We start from the raw sequence: 12,371 nt of genomic DNA, 5'->3' as shown, positions 1-12,371 counted from the left end.
ACTGAATTGACCATTGTCGTGATGTTACCTATAGGAATATATTTTGATTTTTATTAGGTATAATTCATGAAACGTTGCCTCCCTTATGGGGTACAATGATTTCTGGTGTCTTTAATTACATATCAATCTTAATAATGCTGTTTTAATTGCAGTAATTTTGTGCCAAATTGCGTTTACGCTGTGATTAAAAAAGACAGCTAGACAAATCAAGCTTGTTATTGATATATAAGAGGCTTTACAAACTTTGGTAGATCTTGGTTTTAGCAAGCCTAGCCTTCTGTTGACACACACCATTGTATTAGCGTTATGGTAACTTGCGAATTATTTCTATGTGACTTGACTTAGCCATGACATCAAGACGACAACATAAGAAATACAGTATATACCTACACATTTATCTGTAAACTATATATACATCGTTGCATTTAAAGAAGTGCAAAAAAAATAAAAAAAAATTCAAAACCTAATTCTTTTCTAGATCACAACGAATACAATTATCCGCCTGTTCTATTTAACTTGAAATAAATGTTTGTAAAGTTGCGATTAAAAGTTATATAGTATATAGTCTCTAACAAGTTATATATATGTCATTTAAATTGCCTTAGATATTTCGCCCGGATTTGAATAAACGATATTTTGGCCAAGTCTGAAGGCGTTGTAAATTTCTGATCTTGTAATAAAGTATTTAAAAAATGACCATTTATTAAAGCATACTTAAAAATAATTTTACCATAAATGTGACGCTAATAATACTCGTGTGATTGCTTACTTTGCTCCATAATCAGTATTATCGTAGCTTGAGTGGGCTAATGATAAAACTGTTTACATTGCTTCTTCCTTCGTTGATGTTTCGGGGAAGTCCCGTCTATAAAATAGATGGTGTAACTTTGTAATTTGATTTAGGTATAAAACGAAAAAAAAATCTTTCTACGTTATCTGTGGATCGAAGTTTATATTTGAGTCAAATTAATCATGACCAATAAATGCTAATCGCAGATAATAAAAATATATACTTTATCCGCTTTCGATAAGACTTATTTAAATATAAAACATTGTATAATCCTTCAATAATTTATTGATTTAATTAATATAATATTTTAGATAAGTAGACCCCAGTTAATAAGTCAAATTACGGAATGAATAATAACATTTTCACTGTAGGAATATTCCGTTGCCGTCTGTGACGGATCAAAGATAATACATTATTTTAGTCTTTGATTCATAACATAATCTGTGTTTGTTTACAAAAGACTAGTTGCACAGTTATATATTTTTAAAGTTTAATGAGTTTCGGCGCTCTGTCTTTAATATTTTCTCTTGGATGAAAACGTACTAACACCCCAATTTAAGCTATATTCATTGTTAAGGAAACGAAAGTAAGTAAACAAATAATTAAAAATTAAAGGTTATAAGTATTTTTTAAACCGTAAAACGATAAAAAATAATATTGTTTGAGATGGTATACTAGGTACCTACTAGTTAGCCTACCTTACTTACTAGTTATTTTATAGTAAAAAGGCATAATAAAAGCAAATTTTTATCCGATGTAGAGGCACAAAGAAAATTAATAATAATAATAATAATAAAATTTTTATTGTTTCTCAAATTTTTAACATCATTAAATGAGTATGAGACAACCCCCGTAAGTAGTCAAGAGACACTTGTGTTGGGGTTGGCTCGCTACTTCCCTTAACTAAACAAACTTTAACTAAATCTAAATCTAAATTAACTTAATCTATGAATGTGTGAATGTGTGTGTATGTGTGCATGTGTGTGAATGTGTGTGTAGGTGTGCATGTGTGTGCTGTGTGTGAGCGAGTGTGCACGCTGTCAAGTTCATAATACGGCCCGTCTCAAACTAGCGAATTCGCACCAAAATGTGCTCAGTTTCCTCGTATGTTAGAGTTCTCAGCCACCCTACTACAACCTTTTTACAATCATACAAAACTCTATGATGAAGTCGGAGTTTAGAGTTCAATTGGTTGTAAATATATGCAGACTGACTCACGTACTGACGGCTGGCAAAATTTGAATGGACCATTACGGAGCGGGCCACATTACCACTCCGTCTTGTATCCTGGCTAGCAGAATTAAAAGGAACACATTTATGCAGATATAAGGTGACATTTAAAAGATATAATTGCCTTACCGATAACAATCCACTTGATCTGTACAAGTTAACTGTGGGATATCGATATGGTTTAAAATACATCACTTTTATTAGAGACCGCTGCGCTCTTTCCAGCTCAAGAAGTTTAGTTTTTGTGGCACCACCCCATACTGGTATGCAATACGTAATTACTGATTGAGCTAATGCAACGTAAACATTACTCAGTATCACAGGAGACATCACATGGCGTAGCGTCTTGAAAATCCATATCAATTTCCTGACTCGTGATATAATAGTAGAAATGTGTGAGTGCCATGATAGACATTCATCAATAATGATGCCCAAGTATCTTGTAGAGGTAACTTTCTGAATAATTTGACAGTTGCACTTCTGTGTATAGTGGTCCGCACACTCATGTATCCCAAGCCCAAAAGTAGCACCCGGTTTAGATCTCCGACTTGGAGAAAAACAAATGAAGTTGGTTTTTGGAATATTTAGGGTCAGCAAATTAGCCTTTAGCCAGTCAAATATAACGGCAAGACCTCGTTCAGCATTCTGGCGTACGGATTCCCAAGTTTCTCCATGGAAGACAATAGCTGTATCGTCCGCATAGGAGAATATTTTCCCTCCGCTGCCCAGCAGGTTACATAGTTCGTTAATGTACACCAGGAACAGCGTTGGGCCAAGCACACTCCCCTGCGGCACACCAAATAAAACATTTTCTTCTTCACTGTAAAGGTTTCCTATTTTAACTTGTTGAGTCCGATCTCGAAGATAGCTGTCAAAAAGACACAGAGCTGTGCCTCTTATACCCATCGCCTCAAGTCTCTGCACAAGGATGGGGATCGAAACGGTGTCAAAAGCTTTCTTTAAATCCAGGAATACTGTCAAGCATTTATATCCTTTGTCTACCCTACCTACAATCTCAGTTGTCAGTGCTGTAATAGCGTCCTGTGTCGAGCGTCCTTGTCTAAATCCATATTGCGAGTCAGAAAGTATATTATATTTGTTCAAGTAGCTAATAAGTCTTTTATTTAATAGTTTTTCTATAATTTTAGAAATAGCAGGTAAGACAGATATGGGTCTGTAAGTGTTGACATCACCCGTGTCCCCCCCCTTGTGCACGGGCGTAATGATGGAACGCTTCAATGCTTTCGGAAATATTCCCGATTCGAAACATAAATTGGCCAGTTGACATATAAGAGGAACTACGACGTCCCTAGACAATTTAAGGAAGCCTATAGGTATATCGTCCCATCCGGATGCACTTCCCGAATCAAGAGCCATGAGTATGCAGTCCACTTCCACTGGATCAGTCTCCAACAATACAAAAGAGGAGTTCTGTGAGCCAGAATTAGAAATCATAACTGAACTAGGACGAAACCCAGTCGAAGTCATTATGTCTTCTGCTAGTGTTTTACCAATTGTGACAAAAAAATTATTGACACGGTTTAAGGAATCTGGAGGATGTGGTGTGATTTGAAGAAGACGTACATTAGATGATTTCGGTTTTTTAAAATGAGTTATACTATTGATATTTTGCCAGAGCTTTTTCGGATTTTTTATAGAACATGCAATTAGTTTTTTATGATAATCTCTTTTTAATTTCTTAATCAGGTTAGAGCAAAACGTACGAAAGCGCTTATAGGTTACTCTTATTATAATATTAAATGGATCCTTTCTGGCTTGCAACTGCATTCTATTTCTAAGCCTGATACATCTCAGGGCCCCTGTAGATATCCAGGGTTTTAAAGTACGCTTGGAGCTGGTAACTGATTTGGTTTTAGTGTTAAGAAGGAGAGCTGTTTTTATCACATCTATTATCCTGTCAGCAAGAGTATTTGGGTCAACGTATGTGTTGAAGAAAGATATATCTGCACTCTCTAGGTATTGATATGCTTTTTCAAAGTTAGTAATAGTAATAGTTTTTTTATTGGATGTAGCTTGGTATGTGTGGGATATGGTCAATAGTACCGTTAAGTGATCAGTTATGGATGTATTCAGAATTGCGACTAATGCAGAGTTTTTAGTTTTATCCAACTTTAAGAGCATATGATTAAACATTACGATGTAGCCTAACTAAGGACTATTGTAATTTAAAACTAACCTTATTTATATATAATACTAGCTGACCTGGCGAACTTTGTTCCGCCTTAATGGCAATAAATAAGCAGTTTGGGTTTTTTTATTGGAAAATATACAAAAAAATTAAATACCTACATTAATCATTCATTATTATTTCTGTATTTTAGTACATAGGTTGCTCTTCACTTAAGTACCTTGTGATACACATTTTTTAATTTTTTGTTTTATTATCAGGCGCAAAAACAAACAACGCTGATGGTCTTCCGACCCGTGAACATGCCACGTATAATTGACCATGGGAAAAACATGAATGTTCTAGATTTAAACCACAAACTTTTAAGGATTGGCCTTGTGATTTGTTGATGGTCATGGCAAATGCAAGACGTATCGGAAATTGAAGTCTTTTAAATTCAAACGGCATATCGGTTGGGATCATCGGGATCCTCGGAATAAGAACTTCCTCACCTTTGAATTTTCCTATCATTATCGTAGCGTAAATTACATTGTTCTTCAATTTTCTAACCACCAAACGCATACCATTATGTAGTTCAGGTCATCTACATCTTTATTCTTTTTCTTCTTTTTTATCAGTAAGCAATGTAACTCTCATGTTTGTTGTCAGCTGCAGTTTCGTCACATAGCGCCATAGATTTGACGATTTGAGGCAAGCGTTTATTTCGTCGACAGCCGTAGATCTTGGAATTACTGGCAGTATTTGGCGGAAATCGCCAGACAGTAAAATCATTGCTCCTCCAAAACATCTCGATTCATTGCGTAAATCTTTTAATGTTCGGTTAAGTGCTTCCAATGCACGTTTATGCGCCATTGTGCATTCGTCCCAGATGATGATTTTCGATGCCGCTAAAACTTTGGCCATTGCTGAGTGTTTTGCAATATTACACGTTGGTTCTCCAATAGTTTGAAGATTTAACGGTAATTTTAATTCTGAATGAGCCGTACGGCATCCTTCTAACAATGTGGCTGCTATTTCAGAAGAAGCAACTGCAACCGCTATGTTGGATCTCGCCCGAACAGTTGCTAAAACTAATGACATGAGGAATGTCTTGCCAGTTCCACCAAGGGCATCTAGGAAATATAAACCACCATTTTCATCATCGTTTGCCTTCATTAAAGTATCATAAACTTCCTTTTGTTGGTATTTCAACAGGGGTACATTCGTTTGAACTACTAAATCTAATTCCTGGTGATCATATTCACGTTCCCGTTCCAATACTCGATTAAATGCGTCATTCGACAACAACAACAAATAGAAACATTCATCATTCTTTGGATGAACTGTATACATACGACAATACCGAGTTTTATAGTTCTCTTCACTGTTTATACGAATGGGCAATAGCACTATCATTATAATTAAATTGTAAATTGTAAAAATAATTAAACGTATTTATTTAATAGAAATATTTTGAATATTGATTTCTTACAAATATCAAATTGTCATATATACGTCATTACACAGCTGTCATTATACGTCAATTACATAGCTATCATTTGCGTTTTATTATTCCAAGTCTGATTCTTATTTGTTATACCACTTTTTATAGTGACTGACGTTTCATGTCAAGTCCCACGGGAACGCTGTCGAACGGGATAAAAAGTATCCTATGTCCGTCTCCTGGCTCTAAGCTACCTCCATACCAATTTTCACTCAAATCTGTTCTTTCGTTCTTGAGTTATAAGTGGTGTAACTAACACGACTTTCTTTTATATATATAGACAAGCTGCCCCGGCGAACTTTGTTCCGCCTTAATGGCAATAAATAAGCAGTTTGTTTTTTTTATTGGAAAAAATACAAAAAAATTAAATACCTACATTAATCATTCATTATTATTTCTGTATTTTAGTACATGGGTTGTTCTTCACTTAAGTACCTTGTGATACACGACATTTTTTGTTTTATTATCAGGCGCAAAAACAAACAACGCTGATGGTCTTCCGACCCATGAACAGGCCACGTATAATTGACCATGGGAAAAACATGAATGTTCTAGATTTAAACCACAAACTTTTAAGGATTGGCCTTGTGATTTGTTGATGGTCATGGCAAATGCAAGACGTATCGGAAATTGAAGTCTTTTAAATTCAAACGGCATATCGGTTGGGATCATCGGGATCCTCGGAATAAGAACTTCCTCACCTTTGAGATTTCCTATCATTATCGTAGCGTAAATTACATTGTTCTTCAATTTTCTAACCACCAAACGCATACCGTTGCAAAACTGTGCAACGGTTGGTTTATGTTTCGAAGCATGATTACTACGGAGCCAACCGTTAGGCGTAAATTGTGCGGTGGTAAGCCAGGAACGTCCAAAGAGTTTAAAAATTCAATTGGATAGTTGGTGGCTTCATCTTCATTTGTGACGCAGTCAATAGATTTGAATGAAGCATTGTTCCAATGATCTTATTTTGAATTATGTAGTTCAGGTCATCTACATCTTTATTCTTAGCCGCTAAAATTGCTCGCTCACTCAACCATTCATTATTTTTGTAGTTAGAAATAATGTTTGGAAACACATTGTTAATAAGTTCGTCTTTTGATTCCATTCATCGACAGGTACTTGACCATTACCGATAGTCAGCAATTGCTCCGAGAAATCTTCAGCAGATGTATCATTAAGCAATGTAACTCTCATGTTTGTTGTCAGCTGCAGTTTCTTCACATAGCGCCATAGGTTTGACGATTTGAGGCAAGTGTTTATTTCGTCGACAGCCGTAGATCTTGGAATTACTGGCAGTATTTGGCGGAAATCGCCAGACAGTAAAATCATTGCTCCTCCAAAACATCTTGAGTCATTGCGTAAATCTTTTAATGTTCGGTTAAGTGCTTCTAATGCACGTTTATGCGCCATTGTGCATTCGTCCCAGATGATGATTTTCGATGCCGCTAAAACTTTTGCCATTGCTGAGTGTTTTGCAATATTACACGTTGGTTCTTCAATAGTTTGAAGATTTAACGGTAATTTTAATTCTGAATGAGCCGTACGGCATCCTTCTAACAATGTGACTGCTATTTCAGAAGAAGCAACTGCAACCGCTATGTTGGATCTCGCCCGAACAGTTGCTAAAACTAATGACATGAGGAATGTCTTGCCATTTTCATCATCGTTTGCCTTCATTAAAGTATCATAAACTTGCTTTTGTTGGTAATTCAACAGGGTTACATTCGTTTGAACTACTAAATCTAATTCCTGGTGATCATATTCACGTTCCCGCTCCAATACTCGATTAAATGCGTCTTTCGACAACAACAACAAATAGAAACATTAATCATTCTTTGGATGAACTGAATACATACGACCATGTCGAGTTTTATAGTTCTCTTCACTGTTTATACGAATGGGCAATGGCACTATCATTACATTTAATTATTTATTTAATAGAAATATTTTGAATATTGATTTCTTACAAATATCAAATTGTCATATATACGTCATTACATAGCTGTCATTATACGTCAATTACATAGCTATCATTTGCGTTTTATTATTCTTTTTTGTTATACCACGTTTTATAGTGACTGACGTTTCATGTCAAGTCCCACGGGAACGCTGTCGAACGGGATAAAAAGTATCCTATGTCCGTCTCCTGGCTCTAAGCTACCTCCATTCCAATTTTCACCCAAATCTGTTCTTCCGTTCTTGAGTTATAAGTGGTGTAACTAACACGACTTTCTTTTATATATATAAAGAGATAAAAAAACACTCAAAAACACTATATTCTTTTGTATTATTAAAAAAAATGTAATAAATTTAAGTTTTGACCCTTGATACTTGATACATTCCGTCTTTTGCCATGTATCAGATTAAAGTGAACCTATATCTTAATATATTTAAATTACATGTGAATCAATCTCTGAAACAGAAATCATACAATCATACATACTGTAGTTAAAACACTGAAATTTTACGAGGTATATGTACTTTAACTTTTTTTTGTCAAAACAGGCAAGGGTATGAAGATCCAGTGAAGCAATTTTGGGTGGCAAGAATGCGAGTTTTTTATATTTTCACCATAACGCTGCGGAAAGCAATAATTTTACATTCCAATGATACTAGAAATAGTTATTTCTAATGCACATATCTTACGATTACAATTTGGACCCACCCTAAGTTTAAGTAAGGTCAAAGGGACAAATAACGAATACCTGTAATGGGGGTCAGTAAAACGCGCTATTTACGGCTCGTATGGCTTTGGGATACATAAATGAGTAGTTTGCGGTATCCTAAATTGCTTGTAAAGGCTTCATTTAACCGATGGTATTGTTTGAATAAACACAAGAAACGTTGTTTTCATATATTATGTAGTCGAAAAGAAGAATATAGCTTCTAACAATAACATATTGTTAATTAAGTTCAAAAAAATTCTAATGTTTGACTATCTAGATATGAAAACATATTTCAAGCTTACATCAAATAAACCATATATTTAAAAAAACAGGACAAAAGTAGTGGTTTTAGTCGTGCACTTTTGCCTAGTTACTTGATATTTTAGACAATTCACACATATTTATATTAATTATTGTAGCCTCATCCATCATCAAATCCATTAAGTAGTTTTACGTGAAAGAGTAACAAACATACTTATATACTATATACTATACAACTATACTTACAAACTTTCACGATTCTAATATAAGTAGGATTTGTTTGTTGGAAATATCATATACACATAAATCAAGAGAGTCGAATAAATTCACGGAGACTTCATTTTCTATTGGAAATATGCCTATTCCCTATGTTAGTAAATAAGACACAACATGGGTGTGAATTTGAAGTGAATTTCTGAAGTAAATACAATTAATAGCAAACAGAGCTTTTCAGTACTCAGTGAATTCTCTATGGAATCCGGTTTGAGCTAAGTGAGAAAGATTGCTTTATACTCAAGAGATGTTCCGTTTACATTGAGCTAGTCATTGTGCATAGTTAAAAAAAAATATTTCACCGTATGCAGGTTTAAAATCGAACGCATTCATCTTACTACTTGAGACCTTCCGTCTCAATTAGATTCCATAGTATTTCTATGTACAAGAGCGGAGATGTTGCGATATAATTATTAATAATACATAGATAAGGTTAATTTAGTTGTTATAACTTTACAATGGAATAGATGCAATTTATTAGGAAGGGCTTTAGGAGCTTCAACTAACACCAATATTGTTACAAAATTGTATTCATATCTATTTTATTTAATGAATGTAAATAGGATATGGAAGAATAAAGGTTTATTATTATCTATTAATTTTTTTTCATTTAAGATAAAACTGCCACAGGTACCAAACTTTTTAAATTTGCTTTTATTAATTTTTAACAATTATAGTATCAAGACTTCCTATCTTAGCTACTGCAACTATTACATTCCCAATCAGCCACCTAGATCCATTAATACCAGAATGGATATCTATTGTATTTGATGGTGATTTCTTTTTCAAGTACTAAGCGAAGTTTAAAGGGAGCATATCAATGTAAAAGGTTTTCCTGATACAATATTAATCTCAAAGGACGCGCCATTACACGAGAAATTAATTTATATACTACCACGTATCTCACTTCTTGATTAGGAAAATGCATGGTCCACTTTAAAATTACAGGTTAATTTTCTTGAGTAAAAAACATTTGGCACAGCGTAACAGGAACAGTTGAATTTATTTCTCTAAAAGTCTTTGTGAGGTGGAACAAAATATGATAGCGGGGTCCACTGACGAAATGTATCAGAAATTCATAACAATCGGCTGTTACTATAAGGACAATATGATTACAAAGTCCAAAAAGCTAAATTAACTATATTACAAATGACGGAATTTGTAAACATATAATTAATTTGTAGAGCATTGATAGTTCTAATTTATGTAAAATTATATCGATCCACAACTAAGCGATTTCTTAAGGCAGTTTTTGCCGCGCACCACCTTACGTCACCACCGTTTGGTACCAGCTGTCCAGTGACGTATTTCCAAATCGACTTAGGGTCCCTCAAGAAAAGGCCAGCAACGCACTTGCGAGGCTTCTGGATATATGAGTGACCATGTTACATAAAAAGGCGTCGGTTAAATTTAAATTATGTTTAAATAATTATAAGTTTACAATAATACATAACTTTAATCCGTAAAAAAGTGTTTTCTTTAAAAAGGCTTTTACAAAACGCAAAATTAGCCCTAACTAAAGAGCAACTGTATATGATAATCTGTGGTGCTTTCTGCCATAAACTTGGAGTGAAAATATTCTTTGTTCTATGCGCATGGATATACTTTAATTTTGAAATATTCCGCTCAAGAAATAATAAACCAACATTACAATATACCGGCGGTCAACGTTTATAAGTAAATCGCTTAATTTGCCATGGATCTACAACAATCAGCAGTGGTGGCCCTGTTTCTTTGTAATCTACCATATCAATTCAATTTCATAAATTATAAATAGTCGAATAAACCGATAATTTTTCATTTCATTTAAGTCGTACATTATTTCCTAGAATGTGACAAATGTATAAAACTAAACACGTTTTTAAAGCCGTTTTTAAAAAAAAAATAGGTTCATTACGAGAAAACTAACCTATTAAACGAAATGTAACTTTTGTTGTTATATGGATGTGAATCAGAAAATTCTATACATCACAGATGATCTAAGTTTGATATCACCAATTAAAGTGTTAAACTACACAAGGCTGCCTCGACTCGTTACGGCCAAGTTGCTTTAATTACAAAGTTTTAGCAGCGAGAGGTTGTCAATATTTAATATAGCTTTATTGAAAACTACTTAAAGGAATAAAAAAAATATTCTCTCTTCCGTGTCTCTAAATGAGTCAACAAACCTAATTAATTATTAATTGATGTGACAATTAAAATTATGCACTTTTAACGTAAGATTCCTTTCATCCAAAACAATTAGATCTGCATTGATAAATATAAGAGAAAAAAAGGAAACGGGAAATTGGAATAAGATGTTTTACCCTAAAAAGAGCCATACAATACTAGGCCACCAAAAACTAACTTAAATATTTACTTTAACATAATACTAACACAACTCTGTCACTAATAAATATTAATAAACCAATATTTAAATGGATTCATTAATACAGCTCTAATAATAATAATCATGTACAAATGCTCAGAAGTCAAATTTGCTCGCTAGAATATCCAGAATATAAAACAATTATAACGAACATAATATACTTAAAAACAATATGCAATAACTGTAAACTACGTCGTATTACCAAGCATTTCAAAACTGAGTCGTAGATACTGTTTCGCAAATGTAATTGATTTAAACTACCCTCTGGTAGTTAAAATATCTTTATATTTAAACTGGATTCTGAATATGTTACCTTAACATTTAAACTAAGAACACAAACCTAAACCATTTCATAATTAATTAACTAGTGATAATAAAAATAATTAAAAAATAATATAAAGAAAATTGAAGCAATTTTAAAACGTTTGATTCCTGTGTAAAATTTAATTTACGTAATACCTTTAACGCTGGCAGTACGTAGGTAAAGAAAATTGTAAATACTGTGTATTTGATTGTTATGATTACTATTAAATGTTATTAATTATTATAAATAATAACTAAATATATCTGTGTATTGCGACCGCTTACTACGCGGAGTATAATTAGCTTGTTTCCAAATTCTGTAGAAAGTGACAAAAAATCTGCTTTGTTTCAGGACTGCATTACTCTTTTCGCAGGACTATGTGATATGTGCTGTTCTTTTGGTGGAGGGCTATGTCAAACTCGCTACTGTACATACCTACTGAAGAACAGCATTAGCAATCCCCCAAGGGCAGAACGTATTCTATAACACATAGCCTTGTCCGCATAGATTAAAGAAGATGTGATATAAAGCAAGCCATGCTTTGTATCACCTCTTCTATGTTAATAATGTAAAGGATAAAGATTTGTATAAATTCCATTTCAAATTCAAAACCATTTATTCGTTATGTGAGAGAATGTACACTTATAAACGTCAATAAAGAAATACATAATAAATGCTTTTAATTTTACAATTACTGCCAGTTCTCAAATCAAGGGCGTAGAACGGACAAGAAGAACTGGAAATAAAATCTTCGCCACTCTTCTCAATCGCCAAGTTTTTTGTTTCACAAAATTTCTGTAAACATATCAACATGTTCCACATATTTGTAACGAATGAAGTGAAC

General features: G+C 33.7%; 1 long non-coding RNA gene across 1 annotated transcript; it reads left to right on the top strand.

Moving 5' to 3' along the window:
* Nucleotides 1–1,273: 1,273 nt before the first annotated feature.
* On the top strand, nucleotides 1,274–9,448 carry LOC123689509. Its single transcript, XR_006750467.1, has 2 exons — nucleotides 1,274–1,376; nucleotides 8,161–9,448. It is a non-coding gene; the product is annotated as an uncharacterized LOC123689509 (long non-coding RNA).
* The last annotated feature ends 2,923 nt before the right edge of the window (nucleotides 9,449–12,371 follow it).

This window comes from Pieris rapae, chromosome 1 (assembly GCF_905147795.1).
Source record: "Pieris rapae chromosome 1, ilPieRapa1.1, whole genome shotgun sequence".
Taxonomy (NCBI): Eukaryota; Metazoa; Arthropoda; class Insecta; order Lepidoptera; family Pieridae; genus Pieris; species Pieris rapae.
Note: the sequence above shows the minus strand (reverse complement) of the source record. Positions and strands in the feature narration are given on the sequence as shown.